We start from the raw sequence: 7,060 nt of genomic DNA, 5'->3' as shown, positions 1-7,060 counted from the left end.
GGGCGGCTAGAGTCTGGAACCAGCTTCCAAGTGAGGTGGTGCAGGCTCCCACCCTGGGGGTTTTTAAGAGGAGGTTGGATGACCACCTTACTGGGGTCATTTGACCCCAGTGCTCTTCCTGCCGTGGCAGGGGGTCAGACTAGATGATCTGCTCAGGTCCCTTCCGACCCTAGAAACTATGAAACTATGAAACTATGAAACACTCCCTCAGAGTGTATGGGTGGGGCAGGGTCCTGTTGGGACTTGGACCACCCTGGAGCAGGCAGGGACTGACCACTTCAGGCAATGCCAGCAGAGCTTTAACACTGCCCCTTCCCTCCTTCCACCCATCGTTTCCTTACAGGAGAGTTGTTTCAGTGCTGTGTCTGCAGGAGTGGTACTTCACTCCTGACATTTTCCTGGTGAAAGTCGGCCAGGCCTAGAGGGATAAGCTTTACCACTATTCCCAGGCAAATGCCAGGTAGGGATTTGCTTCTGGGCACCCAGGTGTTCTGTCATTTTGGGGCCTTCCTGCTCCACCTACTGCAGTGGGAGTCCCTGCTGGCAACTCCTCCTGCCCCCGTGGTGCTGTAGCAGTGGCCCTGTCCATGGCAAGGAAGTGGGACAGCTCCTTATAGAAGGGTATGCTGTGTCTTCTGCCCCCGGACTTTGTATTGTTGTCATGCATGCACTTGTACTGGATCTTCATCCATTTTGTCTTGGCCTGGCACTGCACCTGTCCCTGTGGTGGCTCCATGCTTGCATCTGTTGGGCCATACCTTTGAACATGTCCCCATTGTGGTGCCCTCTGTGAAGCTTGTTCTGGGTCTCCTGCTAGCCCCAGATAGCTACAAGAGCCATCATCTTCCCTTGACTCCAGTTATATGACTGGGGTTGGGTACTGGAGGAGGATGGGATGGGATCTTCCATGGTCCATGGTGGTACCTGAGGTCTCAGTGTCCACAGGTGGGTGAGGCTTTGGCTGCAAGGAGATGGATGGATGGAACAGTGGGTACATTGACGACACGTAGGGGGTGTGCCCCCTGGAAGTGCCAGCTGCAAAACCGGAAGCGCTGGCAGAAGTGCACTTCTGGTTTTGCCGCTGGCATAGTGATCAGCCACTGGGGGACCCCTGACCCCGGTCGGCGATCTGGTGCCCCCCTCAGACTCAGGAGGCACCAGCCACCCATGAGTGGGTGTGTGTAGGTGTGGGCTGTGGTATGTGGCTCTCTCTCTCACTTCAGCTGGGTGTGGTCCCTGCTCCCAAGCGACTGGGGCTCCACTGGCCAGGCCACCCCCACAACTTTGAATTTTCAGGGGTTTCCTGTAGACACCTACTTGCCCTGACTCAGTGCCCCTCCCTCCTCGAGCCCTAGTACTCCAGGACCCTGTAGCTGCGGGCGAAAAACCCTTGCACCACCTCAGTTGCACATGCCCCAGGTACCTGCCAGCAGTGGCTAAGCCACAGAGGTCACAGGATTGCCTCTCTGCAGGCCCAGTCCCTGTCCCAGTGCCACCCTGACCTACCAGAGGTGAGCTGCCTGCACTGGCTCCTTCTTGGGAGGGGTGGTGTCTCTGCTGGGGGCCGGGTTGCAGGGTGCCTGGCTTTGGCCTCTGAGATGTGGTGTATGGATGCCAGGGTTAGGGTCTGTGGGGCTGTGCCTGAATGTGGGGCTCAGTGTTGGAGTTCGTGTAGACATCATGGGGTAGTGCTTCATAATGGGATTTTGGGTGTCCAGGGGCATGGCCCAGGACTTGGGTGTCCAGGGACTTGTGCAGTGGATGCAGATGCCTTGCTTTCCCCTGCTGCTTGTCTGTGTCTGAGAGGTGGCTGGAGGCAGGGCTGGGGAGAGGAGCTGTGCTTGTTTGGTGCTGAGGCAGCCTCGGGGCAGGGCCTGCTGGGCATTTGGCCAGGGCAGCTAAGTGCAGGCCAAGTGCTAGCATGCCTCTCTGCAAAGAAAGGAGCGGGGAAGGCCGCAAAGCCTGCTGGAATGCTGAAGGACAGTGATCTAGCTTGAATTGATAGGGGAACAGTATACAAGCTTGATGCATCAGTCTAAACTGAATTGATCTCAGCTGAATGTACCTTGCACAAGGTCTATCTTAGCTTGCTTGTGCCATTTTTAGACCTGTCTATGTGCATCAAACTTCTGTATGGTTATGGGTTTAGATCAGTCTACATTCACTTAGACTGGTCTAAATGTAATGTCTGTGTGTGCCCCTAGACACCAGAGTCATTGCTCCATATATCTATTAGTGTAATGTTTTTCCACAAAAAAAAATGCCCCCCCAATTTTTTTTATAGTTACCTTATTCTTTCTTCTAATCAGGAGAATTTCAGAACACTGAAGCTGTGATTAAATTAAACAATTCTTGTCTCATAAAAGACACCAGAATCCTTATTGAGACTAGTTGCCACTCACTTTTGTACTTCTTTTTTAATGTAGATTACCCCTTGAACAATTACTGACTAGGCAAAACCTTGGTTCTTTCAAAGTCCATGGCACAATTCCCTTTGATGTTTGTAGTACAGAATATAGTGCTTTTTGAACATGCCAGGCAGTCAAAGTAAAAGCAGCAGGAGAGTCAAGAGGGTGCTACCACTGCCCTTTTCTATCCTTAGGGAAGCAACAGAAATGATTTTCTTTTCTTGTTTGTTTTGTGCTTTATCTTCTCTCTTGTCGTATGAAAAAGAAACAGTATTCATGCTACTGGAGCAAATTCTCAATAAACAGCTTTTGCAATTATCAACACACTCAGCCTGGATTTGGATTTTAATCACATTCCAAAGCTGACTATTGCCTTCGTCTTGAGCATTATCTCCCAAATTCCCTTCAGACTTGGGAAGAGAAAAGTCTTTAAGTAGAAAGGAGCTTCCATCAAATAGCCATCTGTGTAGCTTACTCTATTCTGCTTATCCTAAAAGCGTTGTGAGTTGGTATTAATTGTTCATACAAAACAGAATCAGTCCTATCTGAAGGGATATTTAGTTCTTGCAGAATTAAATGCTAGAACACATCTTAAAAAGATTCTTACTGAATATTTTGTTATATGTTATAATTGCATAATTAAACTTATAGGGAAGCTTCATATGCATGAAATTACTGTGGGTGATGAAAGTTTGCTAAATCCTTTATTTTCTTCAGATGTGAACATTAGTGCCAAAGTTGTGAAGAAAAAGCAGTTGGCACTTCAGCTGTGGGACTCAGTGTTACGTAGTGACATGGTTCTTCAAGTGTCATTACTCTGAAGAATATTCACATACTTGAATGAAAAGGAAAGGAATTTATGCTTTTAGGATGAAACATATTTGCAATAAATTTCACAACAGAATAAATGCTTTAGGTTTCTTAAAATGTACTTTCATGAATTTTAATGGGTTAGCAGATAGTAAGGAGTCTTCCTTGTCTAAAAGATCCCCTGCACCATTCTTTCTTAGTGCTTTGTAAATAACCAATAACCTTTGCTGGTGAGCAGATTTTTGAAATTGGTTAACTCCACCTATTGCATCTCTAAATACTTTATCGCTGCACAAATGTATTGACCAAAGCCAGATTTCTGTAGTCTCATAAATCTTCATGAAATGACCCCTAAGTAAAGAAAGCTTCTGCCAGGGCTGTTAACTGTGCACAAAAAAGTTCTTGAAAGTCATCGAAAAGAATGGTCTTGGCCTTGATCTGAAAGTTTCTGCTCCTCTCCATTCCTCAATTAAATCTGAAATAATGGATCAAATCCAGTTTTACATTGTTCTCACTGAAAGCAGAATTTTAATGTCTGTAAAAAGTTTTCAAGTGTGTAAAAGAAAGAAAAGACAAACTTCAAAGCAAAAGTCTCTGTGAGGTTCTCTTTTCACATAGAGTTTATTTTCTACAAAAAATTACAATTTTTAACTTTCAAATATGAAAGCTCATCATACTTTTCATAGATACCAATTTCCATATAACAGGCAAAAATGTATATCACATGTATAAAGTAGACAAAGGAATAACTTATGGAAACTTGCAGGGAAGAGGAAAGCCGGTTATTTTTTTCTGTTGCTTCCAAAATGGCTGTGAATGAAATGACACCGTTAGTGTGATATTTAATTTTTAAAAATCCCATTCCTTTCACACTGCTCTAATCACATTCTACACTTGCTACAATATCCAACACTCTTTTTGTTGCTAAGGGCCTAGCATGTCACATTTGTTGAATAGCTTTTTCTTTTCTTAGTACAAAATTCAAAGGAAACCCAATGTTTGTAGAAGTTAGCAGAACGATAACATTTGAATACCAAATATTCTCTCTTTGACCTGAAACACAGCACAGGAAAGAACAGTACAAGATCCCTAACAATGTCTCATCGAGATGCCTCATCTTTGTTCTGGGGGGAATATCTCTTCAGCGCGGTGTCTGTGTCCATTAACTTATCTGCTTGAGATGATGAATCAGGGGCTGCCAGTTTATTTTCATTATCTGAAATGTTTTAAGTGTTAAAATCAAGCTACCTAAAAAAAAAAAATAAAACGTAAGTATATGAGGCTCATCTAGAAGCTGAGCAGTACATGGTGTAGGAAGAGGAAATCCTCACAGGAATTAGTGCTGATGGCTACTTAAACTAAGCATTAAGTAATAGTCACCTTAACTAATAAAATTATTCTAAATAGCATGAGGGATCCCTCCAGAGTAATTTCTTGGGTTATGCAGGAAGGCAGTAACTTAACATATATCAGCTCCAATTGGCAAACTTAAACAAAAGAAATCAACCAGAGCTCTGTAACATATAATCAATATGTCATTAATCTATTTAAACGATACATTTTATAATCTTATATGCCAATAGGGACAGAGGTTGTTGAAGAGCCAAAGAACTAGGCCACCGACCTGTTTTGCGTATGACTTAAAAAAACCTGTTGAATCGTAACTATTCAGTGGTTTGCTTGTTTTGGTTTTTTTTTCCGTTTGGGGTTTTTTGTAGCAAGTTTTTTAAATGTCTACCTGAGATGACGTAAGTGTTTTTTGGGGGGTGTTTTTGTTTGTTTGTTTGTTGGCTTTCTGGAGAGTTGCTGGAGAAAGAATGCAGAATTCTGTGGCAATGAATTTGAAAGGAATAATACAAGGATTGCTGTCAGCTTTATCTCAGTTTTGATAATAATTGCAGTAAGGGTTTAATGCAGATGCTGACAGTCTGCAAGTCAGATTCTTAAACCTGTTATTTACTTTATTTTTACCGTAGCAGTTTACTGCAGTTGCTTCTTCTAAATACACATAGGTGGTACATCTAGTTGAGTTACAACACAGAGAACAAGGATTGATGGCAGGCTGGTTTAATGCAGTTCTTACCAACAATTTGCAGAGATTAGGGGGTTCTTGTGTTGGATGTATATCATGGAGGCTTGGGGATTGCTTTCTGAAGTCATTCTGAATTGGCAACTAACAGATAGCTTTCCTTGATAGCCCTTTTACGTGCAGGTACAGATAAATGAAAATCAGCCACAAAGGGAAATGACTTTGTTTATCATTGTTTTTGAATTTCTTTAGCGCAGTGTTTCCATACATCACTGCTCCCTGACTAATGCAAAACAGACAACATTATAACAATGTAGTAGGAAGAATTGGTTAATCCAGAGAAACCTCTTCATCAATGCTTAAACAAGCACTACTAAGGGGTTCTTTCAGTTCCTTAAACAAATAAGAAGAAAAGCCAGCTTATATGTAGAGTCCTCCACAGAATTTCATTGTGTTTGACTGCTATAGAAGAACTAGAAAGATTCCCTGGAGACTATCCTTGTCAAAAATAACTCTCATTTAAATGGATGATGAGTTGTGAGAGGTGGGGGAGATGTGCTGATGATAAGTATAAGACGCAACAAATGTGCTACCACTACACATACTAATGAGACACGTAATCTGTCTCAAATTTATCATTTTGCATATTTTTTGGCTGGTCAAATTTGTGCTGTAATGGCAAAATAACAGGGTATGGCTATACGCGTCACTTTCATGTCTGCATGCCTATCTGTATTTTAATTTTAAAAAATGGGATGGGGGGGGGGAACTCATTAACCAGTCTATTCTTCTGCAGCAGATGAAATAGCTGCCCCTTGGAAATCACTATAAAGCTATAGCTAATAGAAAAAAATCAGCTCATTTACTTAACAGAGTGCAGAATGGAGTTCATTATACCTGTTTCTGTTGTTGTTGAATGGATATGAATTGTACACAGAGTCTCTCTATGCTAGAGCAACCCATTTGTTTTATTACCCTTCTCTATCTTCCTCTCCCTCCCTGGTCTCTTGTTTGATTCACCCTCAGTTATGTCTTGTCTCTTGGAACCTGACCCTATGGCAGGACTCATGGGGAGAACTAGGATTTTGAAAAGGGAGGGTAAAGATGGCCTGGTGCGTCATCCCATAACACCAATGCAGATTTTTTCTCTATAAAAGGAACCACTCCTCCCCTAATACACTAGGGGCCAAAGGTTGTATTATTTAGTTTAAGATCTGAGCAGAAACAAAATAACTGAGTTGGGGCGGGGGGTACTGGCTGACGCCTCCAGCGTGGGACAGACACCTGGTGCCAAGGGAATATGGCTGTTGCCTCCCGGCCTGGACGTGGACAAAACTGCTACCTGCACCACAACATACTGGGTGATCTCCAGGCATGCTACCATGGCCCTGAAGTGCCCCTCATTGCCCTTTATTTATTGCTTCTACTGCCACAAATGCTCACTGGTTGCGCTCTTTCCCCTGTTATCCCAAATGTCCCCCATGCTCAGTTCCAGGCCCCATCAGGCCCCACCATCTCTCTCATACCTCACTGAGTCCCATCCTGCTCCTTCACTGTGCCCTTGAGCACACTGCACCAGTTTGTTCCGATTGCACCTCAGTACCCTTGATTCCTCATCATCACCTTCACTCTGCACTGTGCCCTTTCCTGCCCCTCTGAGTACCCAAACCACACTGCAGTTCCTTGCATCCCCGGGCCCCTCCCACTCACAGCCCCACAGCTCGTATTACCCCTCTCCTCACAGGTCCTGTCCCCTAGCCTCCCAACCATTTTTATTGCTCTTCACTGGACTCTCTCCAATGTGTTCACATCC

General features: G+C 43.9%; 1 protein-coding gene across 3 annotated transcripts in view; it reads left to right on the top strand.

The window, feature by feature from the left end:
* GRM7 (glutamate metabotropic receptor 7) overlaps positions 1 to 7,060 on the top strand; it is a 679,515-nt gene that overhangs the window by 266,315 nt on the left and 406,140 nt on the right. The gene's annotated exons all lie outside the window — the stretch shown is intronic.

This window comes from Gavialis gangeticus, unplaced genomic scaffold (assembly GCF_001723915.1).
Source record: "Gavialis gangeticus isolate Ggan-Ray unplaced genomic scaffold, GavGan_comp1, whole genome shotgun sequence".
Classification (NCBI taxonomy): Eukaryota; Metazoa; Chordata; order Crocodylia; family Gavialidae; genus Gavialis; species Gavialis gangeticus.
The sequence above is the reverse complement of the archived record's forward strand: the minus strand, read 5'-3'. Positions and strand labels throughout refer to the sequence as shown.